The sequence below is a fragment of the Rattus norvegicus genome, chromosome 1 (genome assembly GCF_036323735.1).
Source record: "Rattus norvegicus strain BN/NHsdMcwi chromosome 1, GRCr8, whole genome shotgun sequence".
Taxonomy (NCBI): domain Eukaryota; kingdom Metazoa; phylum Chordata; class Mammalia; order Rodentia; family Muridae; genus Rattus; species Rattus norvegicus.
The window spans coordinates 23,665,152-23,689,609 of NC_086019.1; the positions used below are offsets into that span (position 1 = coordinate 23,665,152).

At 41.8% G+C, this 24,458-nt stretch overlaps 1 long non-coding RNA gene across 1 annotated transcript; it reads left to right on the forward strand.

Annotated features, from left to right (window-relative positions):
* LOC108349443 (uncharacterized) lies at positions 1-24,458 on the forward strand. The gene is made up of 3 exons (XR_001835565.3): positions 1-13,467; positions 20,682-20,758; positions 21,154-24,458. It is a non-coding gene; the product is annotated as an uncharacterized LOC108349443 (long non-coding RNA).

A 24,458-nucleotide genomic window follows, 5' to 3' on the forward strand; every position in this document is an offset into this window, starting at 1 on the left:
CCAGGTGGGAGAAAATAGAAAACCCCCTAAATGTGTGTTTTCTTCATTTTATATCTATGAGAAAGTTTCCAACTCTTTCATTATGGTTAAGTATCAGTAATGATGGAAAGTGCTCTCTCTCTCTCTCTCTCTCTCACTCTCTCTCTCTCTCCTTCCCTCCCTCCCTCTTTCTCTTCCTCCCTTCCTCTCCCTCCCTCCCTATCTTCTTCTTCCCTCATTCTCTTTATCTCCCTTCCTCCCTCTCCCTCCATCCCTCCCTCTTCCCCTCCCTCCTAGTCTTTTTTTCCCCCTCTCTTTGCACATGTGTGCACACACTTGCAGACTTCTCTTAGGAGTCACAACATTTGCCCATCAGGATGGTGCACAGCCTTAATCTCAGCACTCAGGAGGCAGAAGCAAACAGATCACTGGGAGCTCAAGGCCAGCTTGGTCTACATAGTTCAACACAGCCAGCACTAATCAGTGAGACCCTGTGTTAAAAAAAAAAGTTACAACCTTACATCCTCAGGTTTGCTGTTCTTAAAACGCTGACTTAAACACTTCTTCTAGAATGTATTTTCACACACCCATATAAAAATATTAGTATTTTAGTTGCTAACAAGACATCTCCCCCTTCTCATGGTTGTTCCTGATCACTTCAAAGTCAGTTATCTTGATCAATAAGCATTTGGTTGGCTAGTCCCATAGATTTTATGTTTTATGACACACCTCGAGCTGATTCTGTACTGATGCCACTAAGGGAATGTGATTCTATGCACGAGGTAAGTCAGTGAGGGTGCAGCTGCTTGTTAGATAAAAGGGTTTGAGTCCTAGTGTTAACGTGTGCTCTCTGCGAGATGTCACACAGAGCTGATTTATCGCTTTTAAGTGGTCACTTCTATTGAGCTTACCATTTGCTCTACAGAATACTAAGACCCTCGCAGGTATGACTTACCTTACAGTCCCAAACCTGGAGAAACTTTCCATAGTCCATCAGCCTCCAGGGGAAGAAACATAGAAAAATGTCTCTGGTATATTAATGAATTGAACTTTGGCTCCAGAGTTTTGTTGCCTGAGTTTAGATTCCAGATTTGCTTCTTTCTGGCTTCCTGTGATAGAACAGCAACACGTCGACTCAGTCCCTTGCTGTCATTTTGTTCTTAGGGAGGTTTCCTTTCATTTCAAGTGGCACACCAGAATAAGCATCAAACTCTAAAAATACTTAATGTTTTATTTTGAGACAGGCTTTTTTTCTCTCTCTATAAAAGACTTGGCTGTCCTGGCACTTGTTCTGTAGACCAGGCTGGTCCCAAACTCAGAGAGAACCGCTTGCCTCTCAAATGCTGGGATCATGTGTCACCACTGCTTATTTCAATTGTTTAATACGAAATTTTCAGAAACATTATTTTTCTTCTTCCAACTGCTCCCAGATCTACTTCTGCCCTAATGACCAAACTTCATATTTTTTCTCTCTCTTAAAACAAAGAAATAAAACACAAAACATAAAAGGACATACACACTATCATACACACACTATCACACACACACTATCACACATACACACTATCGTACACACACACACACACACATATACACACCAGACTGCAGATACATATATACATACATACCACACACAGAACACCATACCCCACACAACTCTCAACACCCACTCTCATACCTACACATACACTCAACAACACATATACACACACACACACATACATCACACACATCGCATACACACCACATCATACACACCCACACACCTCACATGCACACCAGACCCCCCAACACACATCGCATACACAAAACACACACACACACACACACACACACACACACACACACACACTCACACAGCCCAAACCAAATTAATCCACAGAATGTGTTTTTGGTTGGCCAACCATACCTGAACATGAGGCCTGCCCCGGAGTGTGATTGTTATATCCAGTGTCGCTCCCTTGAGGAAAACAGATTGCCCCCTCCGAGCAGCCATTAATAGCAAATGGCTTCTGGGTTAGGAGTGGGATTTTGTGCCTATTTCTTCTTTTCTGTGCCAAAACTTTTGTCTTAAACTTGTGAGATCGTGTGCATGCTGTCAAAGTGTTTGAATTCATGAGTGTATCTGCCCTGCTGTGTCTGGAAAGTACTGTTTCTCAGGACCCCACCTCAAGCTCTTACAGTCTTTCTCTTGCCTTTTCATACATTGCCCGAGCCTTGAGAGGAGCAGTGTGGTAGAGACATCCCACTCAGGGCTAATGCTCTTTCACTCTCTGCATGCTCTGGCCCTCTGCATTCACTCCCACCAACCGCAACTGAGGGATGTACTTACCCGTGACTATAGCAATATTCTGCTAAATGAACAAACTCTGAAATAACAAAGTAACAAACTCTGAAAGAGACTATACTTACCTATTTTCTTTTCACTTTTTCATTTCTGTATTGTATAGGTGAAAAAATTTTCATACTTAGTCTGCCTTTGTACTTGGAAGTAAGTTACTAATATTTCTCCGGAGAATCATTGTTGATTTGGTTATGCTCTTAATATGTAGAGAGATGTGAGCAATGCATTTTTATTTAATTACTTTTAATTGAAAAAACATTTTAAATACAATTTATTCTTATCATACTTCTGCCCCACTCCAGTTCCTGTCATGTGCTTAGCACCCACCCTTCCCCAGGCCCTTCCTTCTCTCCAGTTCCTGTCACGTGCTCAGTGCACTCCCCACCCAGCTTCCTTCATGCCCTTTCGCTCTCTTTAGGAAACAACCTCACCCTCCCAACATTGTAAGAAACTAACTTTCTGACACAAAACTGCAGCAATGCCCACAAAAGCACCAAATCAGAAACCATCACACAGAAGCAAAAGACCAGCAAGAGCAAAAACAGGCCCCAAACTAGCAACGGGAGACAAAAGTCTACAAAAACACCACTTTGTTTGGTGTTGGCCGTCTGCCATTGAGCACAGGACTTCCCCTGAAGTGTGATTAATATACTCAAAAGAAACTCCACAGGAGAAAACTAGTTTTTCTTCCCAAGACATTGTGAGTTGGAGACAGCTTCCTGGTCGGAGGTAGAAACCCATGTCTGCTTCCTTGTATCAGTGCCGGGAGCCTACCTTCTTGAACGTGTGCTGGCCCTGTGTGTGCTGCCACTGTCTCTGTGAGTTTTTATGTACACCAGTCCTACTGTGTCTCAAAGACACTGCTTCTCTCTTGTTATCCACCCCAGTGGCTCTTATAATTTCTCTGCTTCCTCTTCCTGACAGTTCCTTGAGTTCTGGTTGGGGCATGATTTAATAAAGACATCCCATTTAGAACTGAGGGTTCCAAACATCTCTCACTCTGCACATTGTCCCACTGTGGGTCTCTGCTAATTTCCAGCTACTGTAAGAGAAGTCATGCATTTTTTTAATGGTTTTTGGGTCAGGTTACTAAATAAAATAAAATAGATGATTAAGATGAGAAAAGTTAAAAGTAAAGTCTTATATAACTTTCAAAATGTATGGGGAACTTTCAGTGTAGTTATTCCAGAAAGTGTGTCCTCATATCGCAAATCACATCTGTAGTGGACCATTGTGGTTCTGGTCTGTTAGTGTGGGTCAATCTGCAGCGACTGTCGGCTATGTGTATAAACTATCCTGTAATCCCCTAGCAGTCAGCCAAGCAGAAAGTCCCTGAGATGTCTCTGGCCCTCTGAAATCTCTGCTATTAGGCTCCATCTGGCCTGGGGAAATATGTCTAGTTTATTACTATCCCATCTTGACACAGCAGAAATGAGGTAATCTCTACTTTTTCTACCAAGATTTTTCCATGATGTCTTCCACAAACAATTTTTTAAGCGTCCAGCTTGCGGCACATACTGAGAGGCTACATACACTCTTTTCCTCGGGTACCTTTTATAAGCTAAAACCATGCCAAAATGGAAGGAAGTCTGTAAAGTTGCTAGTTTTCTTTCAAACATTACTGAGAAGTGGGCATATCCTCCTGACTTTTTTTATGGTAGCCGCTGAGAGGTAAGTCAATTACATTTATTATGAATTCTTACCGATAAGTGGTGAAAACAGAGCAGGTTCTCATTTTTATTTTTGTTTTTATTTGCTGCAAATATTTGGATCAAAATATTAATTTTGGAACAATTATTCACTTATATATTCATGGAACCTTTTTGAATGTATTGGAAGGAAATGTGTAGCTCCCTCACAAGAGCACACTGTGAATATTCAACAGACATTTAAAAAGTCCACTTATGCTTTGAGATGGATGGAGAAATCAGTGTGTTTAAAAATACTTCAAAAACATTGTTGTTTTGTTTTTCAAGACAGGGTTTCTCTGTGTAGCCCTGGCTGACCTGGAACTCAATAGGTAGATCAGGCTGGCCTTAAACTCACAGAGATTCCCCTGCCTCCTGAGTGCTCAAATTAAAGATGTGAGCCATCACCACCTGGCTTAATTTTTAAATATTTTTACACACTATATCTTGAGCATATTCTTTTCCCTCTTCCAACTCCTCCCACATCCCTTCCAATGTTACCCAACTTCATGTTCTTTTTCTCTTGAAACAACAAAACAAAATTAAATGCGCGCACACACACACACACATACACACACACACACAAAACCAGCAAGCACACAGCAGAAACTGTTCATAATCATGACAACTGCTCCTGGGTCCTGCCCAGTGCTGTGGTTATTATCTCCCCTGCCAATCTCTTGAAGAAAATGGATTTTCCCTCTCCTAACCATGATCATTTTCAAATAGCTTCTTGGTTAGAGGTGTTTGTGTTTATTTTCCTCTTCTCTGTGTTGGATTTTTGACCTGGCACGGATGTGGGCAGGTCTGATGCCTCTGTGGTTCATGTGTGTATCAGTCCTGTTATGTCACGGAATTGTTATTGTCTTGGAGTCATCCACTACCTTTGCTTCTTACAGTCTTTCTACCTTGACTTCTGTAAGATCCCCAAGCCTTGCTTGAGAAAGTTCTTCACTCTCCACACATTGTCCAGTTGTGGGTTTCTGTGTCTATTAGCAGCTATGACAAGAAGAAGCTTTTCTGATGGGGGCTGCATGATGAGCTGATGTATACGTATAACACTACGCCATTAGGAGTCAATTTATATGCTATATTCATTTCGCATAATAATAGCAACATGTTTTCCCCTAGGACTCATGACCTATCTAGTTCTAAGTTCTTGTCTTCATTAACAATTTCAGCTATAGGTTCAATTTTATGGAGCTGGCCTTAAATTAAAAAAGAAATGTTTGTTACTGCCATAACGTTTGTGCCACTATTTTACCCGTGTGTGTGTGTGTGTGTGTGTGTGTGTGTGTGTGTGTGTGTGTGTGTGTGTTGTAGGCCGGTCACTATCGTATGGTTGGGTGAGCTTGTGATTATCCCCCACCCTGGTAGCCTGCATAGTACATTCCAGAACTATGAACGCTAACCAGTAGAGGTGAAGCTTCTAGTTGAGCACCAGCTCAGTATCTTGACATTCAATGACATCTGAATGTGGAATTTTCAGTAACAGAGTCTTACTCTCAGGGTGTGGAGGGCAGTCAATAACATCGGTTGTAGTCCATAATATTTGGGGGTGAGACTAAGACCCTTTTAAGCAACGACTCAAAACCTATTTCGGGATTTTATTTGGTTGTATGTGATATCTATATGGGCTGTTTCTCTCCTATTACATGGCCACTGCACGTACATTTCTTTTATAAGTACATAGTTTAGGAAGCTGCTACAGTGGCTTTCATATTGCCTTTCAAAAGTCCTTTAGCTTAGTTGTCCCTCATGGTATTCTTTCCTCTACTCTGGGCTTCCTTTCCTCTTCTCATTTAATTTAAAAATGACCATATGACCAAACTCTGAAATCATTTATTGTGTGTAACTGGAAGGTCTATGTAGAGGAGATCTGCATGGCTGTTTTATCAAACCTGCTCTCTTGGAGATCTGAACCTTTGGTTTGATGTTAGAGAACTATGTTGGCCAGCAGCCTGGTCAGAACCATTCAGTGCAACTCCAGTCAAGTAACACACGCCATGGTTGCTGTTTTCAGTTTCTGTGTTGCAAGGAGACAGCTGAATGCAAATATATATATATATATATTCAGCCTTTTGATTTTAGCTTTATGGCAACTTCCAGTAATATTTCTTCCCTCCGCATTGCTTAGTTTTTAACCCAACAAGATAGCAAAAAGAAATAAGAAAAAGACTAACTCTTCCCCTCTACCATCTCTGTGTGTGCACATGTGTGTGTGTGCATGTGTGTATGTGTATGTGCATGTGCATTTGTGTTTGAATATGTGCATGTGCATGTGTGTGTGTGTGTGTGTGTGTGTGGTGTTTGATATGTAAGTGCAGGTATGTATATCACTGTGCACCTGTGGACATAGAGCACAGGTTCAGCTGTCAATCCTTGCCTTCTGCCTTGTTTGAGACAGGGTCTCTTTGTTGTTTTTGCCGCTGGGTATAGGAGCTTTTGGGAGCTGCCTTGTCTCCACTCAGTATCTCACCACATGAGTACTTGGACTGCCCATGTGTATTGGCATGACAGGGTGGACATGGTTCTGGAATCCTCATGTTTGTACACCTCAGGCCCCCATTCTTGCACAGAAGGCTCTTGGTCCAACTTAGCCACCTCTGCAGCACACAAAATTATTTCCTGTCCATAATTTATCTCTCTAAGACAATAAAAAAGCTTGTTTTTCCTGGGACTTGTTTTCCCTGCTTCTTAGCTGCTCTCATTGGCTGCAGAGCAGCCCCGTTACCTCCTTGTCACGCATCACCAGGTTCTCCAGTTGATTAACAGATATGAGGGGGTGCTTTGTTCATGTGGGACATCTGATATTTTGGGTTCCTTTTTCATTCAATTTCACTTTAGCTATGAAAAGATCACTCATTTTCAGAAACCAGTTTTTATCTCTCAGGCTTTGGAAAAGACTTTGCACCCTTGTCTCAAATAGAGAGCAGTTTTTCCCCCTCCCAAAGAGTATCTAAGATTTTTTCAAATGTAGAGAATTTTAACAATATTCTTTGAAAAGTTTCCAACATGGACTTTCACGACTATCGTCCTATCTTCTGCATTTTCATGTTGAGTCAAAAATTGTAGGAAAGCTTTGTGGCATGGATTCATTGCATGTCTGTGCTCTTATTGACATTGGGTTCCCAGTGGCTTGTGCTGGGCAATCATAGCGTTGACTTTGAAATGTTTAAAGCTTCCTTTATAGATGATATGGCCCTATCTTCTTCAGGCCCTCACATGGTCTAGGATCTAGTATGTGACCCTGTTAGCTCAGAGTCTCCACTGTCACTTTATCCACCAGTCTTCTTGAAATGGAGCATGGAGCTGGTGTTTCTGGCTGTTCTTTTTCTTTGATGCCTGGGCATTAGGCTCCTTGGTCAAAAGCTTCCACAAATGCCAACAGCGTAGCTACTGCATCACTGTCTTTGATCCTTGATCATTTGTACGCTGCCTTTTCTATTTCTCCTTCGTTCTCCTTTTGAGGGTGGAGAAACCGAGAAAAGTCCCAGACACCAAAGGAAGATCCAAATAACAATATTTCCAGGCATAGCTCAGGCATGGAGCAGCATGAAGGACAAACACTTGGCTTCCCAGGGCTGCAATTTTCTTTCCCATAATAAAACAGTTGGGTAAGGTTACCCTGCCTCACTAGCCTTATACCTTTTAAACATCAAGGAGGACCTATGATTTCCGGACTTTAGTTTAGGATCCTAGGTCACATGAGTCCTAGTGGCAGGCCACATTGTGTTGCCTCTTATTGGAGCTTTAAGTTTCTAAAATTTCCCAACATCTACCTCTATTACACTCATCAGGGAATAATTTTAATCAAGGAGAAAATTGCAAAAAGAGATAACTTTGATGATAGGCTAAATGCATACGGCACGAGACCGAAAATCAGTATGTGTTCATGGTCTCCTCTCTGATACTCTTCAGGCATGTTTTAAATTAGAATAATATGATATCCTGGGAGAGTTCTGAAATCAAACATTTCTGCAGCAGACAATGATTCATAGAAAATGGAGCAAGTAAAGATATATTTTCATAGTAAAGCACAGATATTCATGTAAAGTAGAATAAACAATAGTAGCAGTTCAGTAATGCTAGGCTTGCTATCCAGGTGGTTCAAACATTTATCTATAGTTTTTTTTTTTTTATATTTTTGGTTTGTGGTAAAAGATTCTGAGTTGTTTAGAAAAATACAATAGTTTTCTCTCACCTATGCTTTTACTTTCAATAGTATAAGCTCTTCTTGGTCTACTGTCATCTAAACGTGTTAAAAGAAGCCCAGAATGAAGGTATATGCTTGCCTTCCCAGTTACTTTAAAGCTAGAAGCAGGAGGATTGCCTGTCCTAGGGGTTCCAGAGCAGACTGAATAACATGAATCGATCCTTTATAAAAAGCACACCAAGATACAGACAAAAAGGCATTATAAAAAAATTTAAAAACAACCAGTGTAACCACTAAAATTGTGCAGTATAGTGAGGAACATGGTTTCATCTTGAGCCATCGACTCCATCCCCCTGGAGTGTGTGCAGCCACTCGTGTAGGATTTCTACTGCCCACTTGAGAGTCACTCAGTAGTCACTCTTGGGGATGGATGTGCTCCTCTGAAGAGACTAGCTCTAACTTCAGAAACTTATTGGCATCTTAGAATGTGTCCTTTATGGAAATTGCTGTGATTGAAGGACAGACTCTAGAGATCAAAACTAGGCTTATTTATCAGCTATGAATTTTGAAGTATCAGAAAGATGAAAAAATGATCGTGAAGTGTACCCTTTGGTTTTATGAACCAATCTCATGCTTTCAAGTGAATTCAACATGGCTGATGTTGCAGCTTGAAATACCCACCAGGGTCTCATGGATTGGGACATTGGGTGAACAGTTGCTGGCTGTTTGAAGAGGCCATGGAAACTCTAGTAGGGGCAACTTTACTGGAGAATATACATCATCAGCATGGGGGCTGGGCTTTGAGAGTTTGTAGTCTTGCCTTCCTCCCTGCTTACACTCAGTCTCTGCTTCCCATGTGCAGATGAGTTGTTATCTCAGCATATTTCTGTGGTCTACTGAAGTTATGTCTCCCCACCAGTATAACCTCTTCCTCTACCATGAACTAGGAACCCAAACAGGCTCTTTATGTTAGCTGTTGATCATGGCATTTCATCACGGCAACAAAAACACAACGAACACAGATGGCATTCTTTGATTGCTGCACCCTCCAGGACTGATTTTTCTCATTTGTGATCCCATCATACGCTAAAGTATTCTTTTCTTTAATAATAAGCATAGTTGAATTCCTACTGGGTAGAATCAGGTAATTTGAGATGTAAGAGCAAGTCAGTCCTTATTAAACCGATCAGTAAAGAGAGCAAGAGAGGGTTGGGGATTTAGCTCAGTGGTAGAGTGCTTGCCTAGCAAGTGCAAGGCCCTGGGTTCGGTCCCCAGCTCCGAAAAAAAAAAAAAAGAAAAAAAAAGAGAGCAAGAGGAATCACACAAATGTTTGTGTATTAATAGGGTAATACAATCTCTCTGCTGTTTAGGATGTTTCCTAAGAATACGTTTTCAGATGTCACTTGGTAGCATGATGCTGGTCAAAAGAGGAGGGTAGGGAAATAATTGTGTTCCAGGAAATGGGCGGATATGGTGGCTAGTTGGAAAAACTCCATTCAGTGAGTCCAAGGAAGTTAGAGGTAGAGAGTGGAGTCCTTGAGAAGAACAGTAACTTGAGAGGTAGGTGAGGGGTCAGGTGGTAGAACACCAGATTTCTCCTGTTAGAACTGGAACTTCTTTGTTGCTATCTTAGCCTTTCTAAAATGTGAGCAGTTCTTTGGGTTGGGATCATCTTCAATTCTTCGTATTTCAGGGATCATCACAGTGACAGGCATATCATGTAGGGGGGGGGGGAGAGAATGAAGGAAGAAAGGACAGAAATGAATTGAAAAAGGATTCCCTCCGTGTAATACATGAATACTAGAGACAGATCAACCACTTGAACAGACATTGCTCAATGAAAGCACTTAAAAATCTGGTCTCAAATACAACTGTAATGTATGCTGTGGACACAAATAAGAAGCTTTGCCCCTTGGAACCCCAATGTTCTCTTCTGCAAAATCGCGTAGTTGAACTTTTCTCTGTACCGGAACTTCAACTGTCTTATAAAAGGGCCATTGAATGAGTACAGTGGAGAGTTGTCATTCGCAGCACAGGTGGTTAAAATGGTAATGCGATTTTGGGGTTGCTGCATCACTAGGGGACTATATCGTGGAGGTGCGTGACTCCATACAGAATCGAAACTTTTCAATTCATCTTTGATTAAATATTCACCCCACTCTAACAATTTAGTTTGAAGTGCTATTCTCCTTCAAATTTACATTCAGTGGTGCCCTCAACATTTCTCAAATTACTAGTGTCAGTTAAGACAAGGACAAAACAAGGATGTTAAAAATATATCAGGTCTCCGTGACATTACCACAGAGACCAAATATCTTGCTTGCCAGCGAGGCTTTCTTTTTAGGAAGGAAAATTTATATGCGGCTCTCCTTTCAAGTATGTTCAAAATGAGTCTGAGGAAATAGAGCAATGGAAATGGTTATCAGATATTGGTTCTAACTCACTTATTTACAAAACACCTTGGTAAATGAAGGAAACATGAAGAGGGGCCCTTGGAACCCATTCTTAGTCTTCAAACAAACATGAAAGTTGCTTTAGACTCTACTTTGGTCCGTGAAGATTTAACCTCTTTTCCTGTTATGTTGGGCGAGTGTTTTCAGGCAAAGTGAACGTTGGGAGGCTTAGAATGTGAAGAGTTTTGGGGCAGTCTACTCAGAAGGAGACTGAGCAGCCAATAGTAGTTGTAGCACTTGGAGGTCAACCTCATGGGCCAATGGAATGAGTGGGCTTGATCATAACTTCTTTGAATTGGGTTTTCTATAATGAAAAAGCCAGAGAGGAAGCCACACTGATGTCATGTAGGGCCACACAAACATCTAGATTTTGTGGTGTCAGCAAACAGACAGCCATGAAGGCAAGCACAGAGAAACTGAAGTTCACTGGTCTATACAATGGCATGAATGAATGACTCAACTGTGTGGGCCAAGTGGATCCTCAGAGCCACTCTGGTCATTATTTTTTTTTTTTCTGTAAGATGAATGAGTTAAACCACATAAAGCTCAGGGCCTTGTAATAAAAATTGCAATTGCATGTTTGATTCTAAGCTAAAATACAGAATTCAAATTCATTCACATGAAAAATGTTTATGCCTTTTTCTAATTACAGGAAAACCTCTCAGTTACAGCCAACAGAAATAATATAGCTTCTAAATCATTAATCATCTGACTTCTCACTTTAGGGAAATCTTAGATGACTTAGTTTTTCTTCACCATTGAGTGTGTGTTAAACTGCACAGCCAGATATAAATCACTCTAACTGCAGACACACTTGACTGTTTCCCTTGTGTGTGTACATGTGTAGGTGTTCCTGTATGTTAGTGTGTGTGTGTGTATGTATGTGTGTGTGTATTTGTGTGTACATGTATGTGTGTACATGTATGTGTGTGTGTGTGTAGGTGTTCCTGTATGTTAGTGTGTATGTGTGTATGTATGTGTGTGTATTTGTGTGTACATGTATGTGTGTACATGTATGTGTGTGTGTAGGTGTTCCTGTATATTAGTGTGTGTGTGTGTGTGTACATGTATGTGTGTGTGTGTGTAGGTGTTCCTGTATGTTAGTGTGTATGTGTGTATGTATGTGTGTGTGTATTTGTGTGTACATGTATGTGTGTACATGTATGTGTGTGTGTGTGTAGGTGTTCCTGTATGTTAGTGTGTGTGTGTGTATGTATGTGTGTGTGTATTTGTGTGTACATGTATGTGTGTACATGTATGTGTGTGTGTGTAGGTGTTCCTGTATGTTAGTGTGTGTGTGTATGTATGTGTGTGTATTTGTGTGTACATGTATGTGTGTACATGTATGTGTGTGTGTGTGTGTAGGTGTTCCTGTATATTAGTGTGTGTGTGTGTGTGTACATGTATGTGTGTGTGTGTGTAGGTGTTCCTGTATGTTAGTGTGTATGTGTGTATGTATGTGTGTGTGTATTTGTGTGTACATGTATGTGTGTACATGTATGTGTGTGTGTGTGTAGGTGTTCCTGTATGTTAGTGTGTGTGTGTACATGTATGTGTGTGTGTGTGTAGGTGTTCCTGTATATTAGTGTGTGTATTTGTGTGTGTGTGTGTGTGTGTGTGTGTGTGTGTGTGTGTGCGCATGCACACAATCAACCCTCCATATTTCTGGACTCCAAATATATCGATACAACCAACTACAGATCAAAAATATTCAGAAAAATGCATCTGTATAACATATACAGCCATTCTTCCCTTCCATCACCTTGAAATGATATGGTGTAACAACCACTTAGTTCTACTGTGTTCTGTAAGCAATCTAGACCCGAATTAAAGTATTCAGAAGAACATACATACACTGTGTTATATGAGGACTTTGGTAGCAGAGGTGGGTCCTGAAATTAAACTAGTTCCTCATGGACAGATACCAGAGAATGATTATACACACTCTCTCTCTCTCTCTCTCTCTCTCTCTCTCTCTCTCTCTCTCTCTCACACACACACACACACACACAAAGTATATAAATGTGCATTTATATTTATATATTTATATTTAGCTAATTATTTGGATCAAATAATCATTTATGGCAATTGGTGGTTTAAGCAGTAATGTTTTCAGTTACTCTAATGCATAGAAATGCTGCATGTTTACCAAGTTTGTGTAACTTGAGGTTTCCAGAAAATTCTATCCAGGAGTGAGGAATCACTCAGAGTAAGCACCTGTTTGTCTTGTTAATTTGTAACTTAAAACACTTTGTCTGACTCAACTCAAAAGAAGCCTCCAGTCTGAAATGATCAGTCACCCTAAATTAACATTGTGATCACTGCTGGCATGACCCTCTGTATAGCATTGTGCCCTCTATGCTGAATGTTCTGAATTATTCTCTAAGGGAGAAAATAGAGGATACTTTCTTATTCAAGAAATAGACTCTAAGTAAAAAAAATGTATCCTTCCTTCTAAGAAAAAGGCAGTGCACAACCAAAATTTGTGACTTTAAAACATTTAGTCCCTACTGATAGGGCTTTTATTGAAGTACATGAAAATATGAATACAGAAAATTATTCATGTAAAAATAAAAAGAGCCAAACTGCAGAGAAGAAACAGGTGGAATTTGTTGTTTTTCCTGCTTGGATGATTTTCCAAAGCTTCAGATCAAACATTGACCTTTCACCCAGGTGAACGACAGTGTAGTGAGAAAACTCTCTTCCCTGTTGGAAGGACATAGGCGGTGGAAGCCTGTCCCTGGACGGCTGCTGAGCTGAGTGGTGACTATGAGCAATTGCCATCTGACAGTTATTCTGTGGCTTAAGGAAAATGGCTGTGGTCACGCTCCGATTCCTGCTGGACAGGTATGTGCATCATAGGAAACCACCACTAAATCTGGCACCTCGATGATCTGTTATTGGCAGCAGGGAGCAAAGGCCTGAATCAGCACTCAGATGTGAGGGCTCTGACCATTCAACCTGGTCACTCCAGGTCAGGCTGGGAGAGGCATGAGTGCAGTGCTTAAAACTGGAACCTTTAAGGAGTTGATGCCTGATGCTATTTGACAGTCTGTGAATAAAATGGTTATTCAGATTCGAGGGTTTTCTATCTGGCTTAGTTTTATGGGCCTGATTTAACAACAGAAAGGAAATACCTCTTTTATTTTGAATATGATCATTTATCAGCCTATTAAAAATACAAGCAGTCATTCCAGGCCTGGTAGCATGTAACAGTGTAGCAGACACCTCAGACATGGCAGTAAGCAACACTGTAGCAGACACTTCCGGCATGGCAGTACTCAAGAGTGTAGCAGACACTTCAGGCATGGCAGTACTCAAGAGTGTAGCAGACACTTCGGGCATGTATGTAACAGTGTATCCAATAGCTTCAGGTTGCGGCAATCAGTCCCGGTGATGAGAAATTTCCTATTTTTACAGAATGACAAACTGATGTGTTGATGAAGAAAACCAAGAGTCCCAGTTGAATGTCGTTCTGCACCGAGACTGAGCATAGCTTTTAGTGAGTGAGCAGGTTACTGCTGGCCATTCAAGGGCAGCAGAGGCAACATGGTTCTACTCAGACAGCAGAATAACCAGGCTTTATTTACCTTAAATCCGAGGGTCCAGTAGTGCCAGCGCCCACTGCACAGATAGACAAACAGATCATTCATCCAGTAGTAGCTGTGTTTCCCTAACTTTTTCATATCTGCCTACTTTTACTTAACATGCAGTATAATAGATCCCCAAATTGTGGGAGCACGGTAGTGGATCAAAGGAACTCTAAGAGCAGTGGTACGAATATGTCAACAGTAGGATTTAACTGGCTCAAGAGGCTCCTCGGCCATTAAGCTGGGAAACTGAGGGGCTCTGGGGGCCCCCATAGCATTGTAGTTAGGACTGACCTCAGTAGCTTGGGCACAACTCCTGGTGGCCAATAAATGAGGTAAATTTAATAGCAGACTTTGAGGTGAACTAATGTTTTATTCTTCAGCCAACCAAGGCTGTAAGCACGGCTGGTCATGAGGAGCAGAGGGGAATATTTAGGAGTGTGGAGAGGCAGGCAAAGTGCTCATAAAGAACTTCAAAATGCTTATAAATGTGGTCGCGAAAAGACAAAGCATTGGAAGCAAAAGCAGATTTTCCAGAACAAATCTCTGAGATTCAGATGTATGTGTATATATGTCTATATGCACACACACACACACACACACACACACACACACACACACACACACACACACACATTTCCTGGTTGAACTATATTGATACAACCACTTTTTGCCAGAAACACAGGCAAAGAAACTTCTTTTTCTCCTTTAGGGAATATTGACTTTTCTTTTTCCTATGGCTGTTTCTTTTTAAAGTTGCATGGAGCAGCTGTAGTTACTGTAATTATACCAACCCAAAGCCTGGAAATGCAGGAGTCTGGAAATCACTTAGTATCACCACACAGAATGGCCTACTTCAGCCATGTTAGTCACTGGGAATACACAATTTTTCTCTACCACATCTTTGCTTGCTTTAGATAGTAATATATCATCTCAATTGATGTCATTCAAATTTAAATGCAACTATGTGAATTTATTATGAATAAGATACACTTTTAAAAGCTGAGTTTTGGTATAGTTACAGAACAAAAGGGAAAGAATATAAGTGTAAGCACAATAAGAGATTTGTGGGGTTGCCAAAAGTAAAATGTAATAGATATCAAACCACCATGATTGAAATAGTTTTATTTCTGTAGATTCACAATAATTAAAATACATTCAGCTTTCATTCCATAACAAAGACTTATTCCCGTTTCTTTTATCTGACTTCTGAGTTTAAAAGTTTTCTTTGTAAATGATTCTTGTAAATGAAGAAAAATGGGTTTTTTAAAAAAGGCTCAGGAAAAATTGAATACTGTCTCATTAGTACTCATGACTACTGTTTTTAGGAAAAGCTAGCATGTGCTGTTCAATATTTCTAGAAATTCTAAGCTCACCCACATACGAAGGAAGCCTTTGCCTTGCACTAATATTTGGATACTTCCTGGATTTTCTCATATTGTTGAAAATAGCAGTCTGTCTGCTGTTGGGTGAATCCTTCAGTTTTGTGTGTTCTGCTTTTAAACATCGATGCCCATGACAGAAGCTTGGCCCTGATGATACAACTTCCTTGTAAAATGACCGTATTCACTTCACCCTTTAAGATGCAGTGGACCAGGGTTGGGGATTTAGCTCAGTGGTAGAGCGCTTGCCTAACAAGCACAAGGCCCTGGGTTCGGTCCTCAGCTGCAAAAAAAAAAAAAAAAGATGCAGTGGACTGGAAGCTACAAGACAACATGAAGAAGCTCCTGCAGGAATTTTCCCATTAAGTAAATAACACCCCAGACATTCTGGTCTCCACAGCATCCATTCTTCAAGGGTCACAAGGTTCCAATAGATGTAACAGCTATTGACACCACCAGGGGGTGCCAAAGGACAGCACCTGTTTACAGTTTTGTCTAATGGCCCCAGAGAAAGTAGAAATAGAATTACCGCCCCCCACCCCAAGCTAGACAATTACTACATAAACCCATTGCCCCCCTGTGGAATATCTTTGTGTAGTACTGGGATGCTACAAGAGCCGTCGATCACTGCAGATAAATAGGAGCACTCTTTTCCCAATGAGTCTACGGATACAGAAACCGGGGAGGACTTGATAAAACTTGCGCAGGGTGAGCTGTGGTAGAATATGTACCAGAGCTGAGGTCTACAGATCTTTTTTGTTCTCCAGAGTATTTTCACCTTTGCCATGGTCCCCTCTCCCCAAACCCCAGTAAACGAGCTAGGAGAGAAGGCCACTCCTGGCATCCATTCAAGCCGAGGTCCTTTTCAACACCTTGCTGGATAGAAAACAGTCTCCCGTGGGTCCCCGGGTTTTAGAGAATAGCTATGGAGAACTTGTCTTTCTGCCTCCTTCCTTCATGCAAATTATTGCAGAACCCAACAGGACGCACTCCAAGGACTTTGTGTCCTGTTTAGGAAAACCACATTCCCATTGGAGTGTTTCTAACTCTCCCCAATTTTAATCTTCATCTCCCAAGAGCACCAGCTGCGGGGGCTTTCTTACTTCCACAGTTATGACTCTGTTGGCCTTCTGTCAAAATTAACAAAACCTCTCATGCCAAAAAACACATTTCAAGCTAATATTTTAAAATATATTAAAATTGTCTGTGGTATAGTACACGCTAAAGTTCCACTCCAAAGAATGCAGATCTGAAGTCTTCAGGTAAAACACATATTCCCCCTATAAGACATAGAGCCTGCCTATAGATGACAAGCTGACTTTAGGCTCCCGTTATGTATCTAGGCGAAAGGACATAGCACAACATAAATTAGAACTAGAAGCATAACGGCAGCATTTAGAGCACCCATCGATTTTAACGTGCCTGGTCTAGAGAGCAACTTGAATGAATCCATCCCCTGCTATTCTGACAGCTGTTCTGCCATGACCAGAGGAGGGTTAATGAGGTTACAGCTGTCAGGCTTAATCAAAAGATACAAATATGAACAAGGAATTGGGTAGCTGGTTTCAGTTAATTTGTGCAAACGTACAGATTGGGTGGGCCATATTTACACTGGTGACTCAAAACAAGCTCTCAGGACTTGAGCCAAAGATGACCTCACCGGTTCTCAGCTCCACTCTGGGGAGATAAGACTCAAATTAGAGAAATGGGAGACGGAGCCTCACAGAGTTCCCCATGAAAAGCCCGTTTGTATACAGCACATTTTCGTCTTCATCGAGTATCTCGTTGGATTTCCAAGACTGGAGCCTAGTCATTCCGGAAAACCTCTCCTAACTGTTCTGGGGATGTGGCTTGGGAGTCCTGGGCCTTGTATTCTTGCCATGGGACTTTATGTAAGAGCCACCCCCGTCCCCCACCCCCCACCCCCGCCCGCATCTGTGCACTCATGAGAGCATCCAGAGTGTGCGCCAGGATTGCCGCGCACCCATTCTGTTATGAAAACATCGTTCTATTAATATAAATGCACGCTGCATTTGCCAGGGCTAACGAGAACAGGTGCAAAGTCTTCAGATGCTTGTTCATACTGAGAAATGAAAAGAGTGTACAAACAGTTTTCCCTTGCTGTGGCACCGTGGGTGTCAATGTAACGTTCATCTCTGCTGCATTCCTTGATGTTCATGGAAGGTAGCCCGGGAAACTCGATCCGGCTGGCTGGTAGGGCAGAGAGGGGAGGAGGAAGAGGGAGATGGTGATGACATGGTCTCTAGGATTCTGTTTATGCAAATACTGTCCTCTTGATCTGGGGTTCACATGGTACAGAGCGTATTCTGTCCTTTCTCCTGCTGAGAGTGGGTGGGTACGGACAGCAGAAATATTCTGCTGATTTGGGATGTGGAAAACAGTTTAACGGCACCCGATATTTCAGAGCTTTGTCTTTGTCTTTTTTTTTTTATCTTATCCATGTGACCACCCTGGTGTTGCTCATAGTTTCAAATTCACTTTGTAGTTTTCCAGGCCAGCGAGAAATGCCTTCTCTGAAAAGCCTAACTGTTCATCTGCCATTGATGGAGGAGCCTTGACAAATGAGTAGGAAGAGCGCTGTGTGTGCGCATGATTTTAAAAGTGTTGGAGCTCACCACCCAAAATGGGAGTCTGTATATATGTGTGCGAGGATGGAGAACATGGATAACATACGTGTTGCCTCTTGGTCCCAGTACTATCTGTTAATCACTATCAACCAGAATCTGAAAATACTACGCGAAAACTTCAGAAAGAAGCGATTTAAACGTTTTAATAGGGTTTACTCCAGCACATTGTTAGAGCATTCTATTTATCATTAACTGGTATTACTAACTGTATCTAATTTATAAATTAAACTTTATAAATAGTTATGTAATATGGTAGCTTGGATGAGAATGGCCCTCATGGGCTCATATTATTGACCAAGGTCTCTTCTTGTTAAACTGCCCAGAGAAGGATTTGGACTTGTGACCTTGTTGAAGGATGTGTGCTCTTGTTAGACTTGTTCCCTGTACACACATGAGTATATATGTACATTGTGTGTGTGTACTGTGCACATATATGTAAGCACACATTGATAGGAATTTTGGATATTAATTGCCAATGTCTTTACAGTAGTCTCCAAGATGGATTCTTACCCCTAGAATACACACACACTACATTCTTTCACACTGAGTGTGGGTGGGTGCGAGCTATAACTATGGTGGAATGTTATGCTGTATTTTTTTTTTTTTTTGGTTCTTTTTTTCGGAGCTGGGGACCAAACCCAGGGCCTTGTGCTTCCTAGGTAAGCGCTCTACCACTGAGCTAAATCCCCAGCCCCAGTTATGCTGTATTCTTAAAGGCGAATGAATTCTACCGAAGATGGGATCAACCCCCCTCTCTGATTAGTTGACTTCAAGTTAATCAAAAGGGAAATTATTCAAATTACGTGGACCCTATAGAAGCAGGGCTTCCCTGAAATCATGGAGTTTCTCTGGATATGGTTGAAACAGACAAGCTGTGAGAGGCCCTCAGCTGGGCCTCAGGAAGGAAACAAGAATCCCAGTGTGAGAGAAGCAGGGGTTGAATCTTGAGGTTGGCGGAGGAAGTAGAATACCACACGGGGTAGGAGCATATCGATCCTGACGTATTGATTTCTGTCTGTGAGACCGTGTGCAGTGACTTCACTAAAGTGCGTGGGACAGGTGAGCCCCGCATGGGACAGGCAAACCCCATATGGGACAGGCGAGCCCCGCATGGGACAAGCAAGCCCCACATGGGACAGGCGAGCCCCACATGGGACAGGCGAGTCCTGACGCTGGCTGTGATACTTGTTGTTACTTTCATGCAGGGATAGAGCCGACTAATACACTCGTGCTTTGTAAGATGGCATCTAGGGTTTGTACACGAACAAGACTGGCACTCACCAGAGCACACACCCACATTGTGAACGCCACAGGACACAGCAGATTATAAATGGTGGCAGTGGTTATGGCGTCCTTCTTGACAGGCATCTCAGTTTTTTCTCTCGCCTCAATTCAGAGATCCTCTCTAATCTCTCAGGAAAAATGGAAGTTCGGATTGTGATCGAAAGCTTCAGAACACAGCCTGTGTCAACACAACACGTGTGTGTGTGGGGAGGTTGAATAATTTTATTTGTGGGGTTTTCCTTCTAAGGAGGAGCCTGGCTTACTACCAGGTCGAACACTGGTTTTAAAATGGGAGGCACAGGTGCCAGGTTTAGGGGTTTTTGTTGGAGAGAATTTGCGAGGGAAGCAGAGAGCTTGACTGATCCAAAAGCAAAATCACCATAATTCTTGCATGTAACTAATTGCTATTAACTGACTGTGTTCACACCAGCTAAACCTAGCAAAGGAGATATTTTGAAACGATGTTCCTTACTTTACAAATTCTTTCTACTTTGCTAAGAACTGAAATAAATGGCAGAACTTTCAATGCTTTTAAGGCTGCTTTCGTGTGTTGGATATTGTTCTTGGAGATGGGCTCCTGACCTTGAGATTATTTCAAAATTTCTTTGGTGATAGAAAGCTAAGTCTGGATCAGAGGATAAAAAGTTTAGAATCACGAGCCGAGTGTAGTTTCTAGATGGCTTAGGCAATTCCAGTCCTGGGTCTTTGACAGCACGAATCTGGTTCAGGGTTCACCATAAGCTCTTCTGAGATAGTACCCAGGTTAACCAAGAAATCGACCTTCACGTGCTGCTCATAAGATCAGCAAGAAAAGGGTCAAACCACACACGCCCACATACTCCAACAGAGACTCCCGCAGCCCACACAGTGAGTGAGATGGTACAGCAAGCCCGTGACCAGGCTTGCCCTGAATGTCCTTCTGAGCAGAAGCAGAACATAAGATTTTTTCTATGACAAGGAACCATGGATGTCTTCGGCCATGATGCCATCCTGTGAATGACAAATTCAATTTAGTTACTACTGTCCTCAATAGGTATTATAAAACTTTAATAAAAAAGATGAACATATTTTTCATCTGAAATTCTTTTGTGATAAAGCAGCTACGTATGCACAAGTGGATGATTCATGAAAAGTCACAACGAACTTCTTTATTACAGAATAATGCTGAGCACGCAGCCTGGGCCTGACTACGAACAGCTAAACCTGAACCCTGGCCGTGCTTCAGTCAATAAAGGTTTGTTAGAACGCAGTGATGTTCAGTCGATAACGTGGTTTTTATGACTACTCGAAATCCTCAGTGGGTGGAAACCTGTAGCTAAGAAAACATTATTGAGCTGCAAACTCTAATACAAGACATTTTCTTTCACAAAAAAAGGCCAACTGACTGAGTTTGGAAAGACTTCATTTGTTTTTATTATAGAAAACTACAAAAAAAAGTCTCTGTAGGAGGAGACTTCAGACATTTGTAAAGACTTAAGAAGAGAAAATATTTATATTGACCAGTCTGGAAGATGAGTTACTTTAAAAGCAGTAATTACCTGCCACATTCTTATTATCAAATCAACGTCTCAATAAGGATTATCTGTTTTTATTCTCATAATTACTCTATCCAATATTTCTATGTTACAGATGAAAAGGCTGACTCAGACTTAGGAACAGTCACAAAAGGGCTCCATGCTGCATCCGTAAATCTAACCCGGAGTCTAAAAATCCCAGCAGTACCTTCCGGTGGTGTATCCAGATGACAACATAAGAATATCTTGTATACGGAAACTGAAGATCAAGAAATTCTTTCAATTTGGGGGCAATTTCATAATCTAGAATTGAAAATAGATAGTATAAAACCATTCTAGTTATCTTCTATCTCTTAGGAACAAAAGCTGTTCGTTGATTTAGTAAACATTTATTGGCTTGTACCTGTGCCAAGATATCTTGACTCCATAAAAGATTTTCCTTCCCTTCCAACCTAATGGTGTCTACACCCAAACTTTTAAAAATTAACAACAGAGTGGAGGACATTCTTAGCAATGTGATTTACTCTTTGGTCATGAAAGGAGAAACCTTCTGAGGTCAGTCTCATGACTGTGATGGTAAGGTTTGTATGTCCAAGAGACACCATCCAAGCCCAGATGACAGTGGCTGGCCTTTTGTTGTTGGCAGTATAGTTAAATGGGTTTATTTGCCTATAGAAATAAAACAAAAGGCTATTGTTCACAAAAGTTTGGAAAAAGTCTCTGACGGCCAGGAAAATTGAGGATTAGAGAGCATTAAGTATAACGTGTGTGTGTGTGTGTGTGTGTGTGTGTGTGTGTGTGTTTCCTGAATGCATCTATAAACAGTATCCCTGTCCCCCATTGAACAATTGAAAGTATCTGAAGGTTTGCCACAGCTCATGAGACAGCACTGTGGGCGTCTAGAGAGACAAGGCCATTGAGATGCTAGTGAACTTGGCTCAGTACCCAGGAAGCCCCTCCACACATGGTGATAGAGTCGGGATGGGACTTGCTGCCTTCTAAGGGCACTGGGACGCTTGTTTGATGCAGAGTCCTATATGCTTCGAGAAGGCAAATGTTGAATTTTCTAAAAAAGACAGTTATCGCAACACAGAGTCAAGCAGGAAGCAGGTCTACCTTTCTAATACACTTGGCATCATCATCATTTTTCTAGTTTCCTGGCACGGTGGTAGCTAGCTGACATCTGATTGATTTAGACAACAGAAATCTGTCTCCCAATTCTGCAGGCTGGAAGTCCAAGCTCAAGGTAGGGGCAAGCCTGACTGTTCATCGGCACCGTGGGTAAATCTCCCTCCTGCAGCACTCTTAGCACTTGCCGGTTTCTTTGCAACTAGCATTTGTGTTGCTTTTCCACCCCTATGTCTGCCTCCATCTGCATATGGTGGCTTCTCTCTGCGTGTACCTGCATAAACGTTTCCCTTTCGTTAAGAGATCAGCCATGCTGGAGTAGAGCCCACTTTCATGATTCTAACATGCTACTCTACGTCTGTATAAACTCCATTTTCAAGTAGTACCATGCTAGGAGACAGAAAGGATTAGAACTCCAATGCATCTTATTTGCACAGATATAATACAGCCTGTGTGGTGCCCTGGGCCAGAACTATTTTAGAAGGGGAATAAGTGGCCGGGATAGAACCCAGGATCCTGTGTGTGCTAGGCAAGCACTCTGCCATGGAGATACCTCCCAACAACTGTACTTTATGGGTTTCTGAAGGTCCTTTATTCCTTTTGAGCACCTAGAAAGGCAATCGTTTTTTAGTAGAGTATAAATACACATGAATACTCAATTTACTGATGAGCTCTCATTCATGACTTTGTACATGCCAGACCAGTACAATACCATGGAGTTTTAACCCCAACCATAATGGGAAAGATTTAAATAAACAAACTTCCATTGTAAAAATAGTATGAAAAGCCATTCATGGCACTTTCCTCCACTACAAAAAATTAAAAATTCTCTGCAAACATATGGGAACAGGTGAGGTACAGGTAAGGTAAGCGTGTCTAGAAAATCTGCAACTGTTGTGAAATAGAATATTAGCAACTTAATTTGTTCTTGGAGGGAAACTGAGTCGGACATAATGATCCATTTTCTTTCCTAAGTGGTTTCCCAGAAGCTTACAGACCCCCTTGGTGGTCGGTGAGATGGTTAAACAAAAGAGCCCAATGTGCTCACCCAATCCTGCCACCCGAAAGTGACCAGCCAATATTACCTGTGACCTTTCCCAGGCGTGTGAGCAGAAAACCCTTCTTGAAAGAGGGAGCGATAAAGAAATCTGGACTTCGTTCTTTCATGGGTTTGCTCTTAGGAATGTTTATTGGCGAGACACTAAGAATAAACCCAGTTATTGAAGAGGGAGCTGGGAAGTTGACAAGCATGGCTAAACCCAGCAGAGAAATTTGATGAGGAAATTAGATGCTGTGAAGATGGTGTGTAGTGATTAGTCTTCTGAAAGCCAGGATTATTATATAAGTGGGTGGGGGGAAGGGCAGGTTATTGGGACAGTTTGACTCCATTTATACAGGTGTGCTCCTTGCCATCAGACCCGAAATGCAGCGTGTGTGTTTTTACATTTCCAGCAAACCTTTCTCCAGAGATGGATACAAAGAGATGGATCGCTGGAGCAGCGTCATTTCCCCCTTGAGTCTTAGGTTGCAGCAACGGGAGTTAGGGATAAGAAAAATGCACAGTCTAAACGTGTCCCTGCAGTAGGATCTTAAAACTAAAGTGATGTATTTACAATGCTGTATATTCGCTAGTATTTGAGTAAGGCTCGTTCTATACGCAGTGAGAATGTTAGCTGCTTCAAGCAAGGCACTATAATAATCACAAAATCCAAAGAAGAGAGAGGCCTAAGTACACAAAGGGACATTTTATCTATTTTCTTGTTAAAAGTAATGGTTAAATCTTTAAAACCTGTGTCTCCTCCACCAACAAGAGTGACTTTTCCAAGGGTTGGGGATTTAGCTCAGTGGTAGAGTGCTTGCCTGGGAAGCACAAGGCCCTGGGTTCGGTCCCCAGCTCCGGAAAAAAAAAAGAGTGACTTTTCCTGCCCCCCCCCCCCCCGGAAGCGATCAGCTGCCAGTAGCCTCTAGTTTCCCAGTTCTTTTCTTATTTTCTTTTCTTAAGTTCTAGGGACAGAACCGGAACCCCAGAACCCCGGGGAACATCCTTCTTCCCTGGAAGGCAAGCATCCTACTGACAAGGCTGTGGCCCTAGCGGACCCCCCCCCCCCGCCACCCCATCTCTCTTGAAATCATCATTTAAAATCTTATTCAATGACTTGTTTCCTAACAGACCTTGACATTCCTTTCTGCAGCCTTTATTGTTTTCATTCCATGCGTCAAATAAGATAGGCTGTAAGCTTACCTAGCACAGCATCAGGTATGGAACACGCGCTCTGCGGAAATAGATGCCCC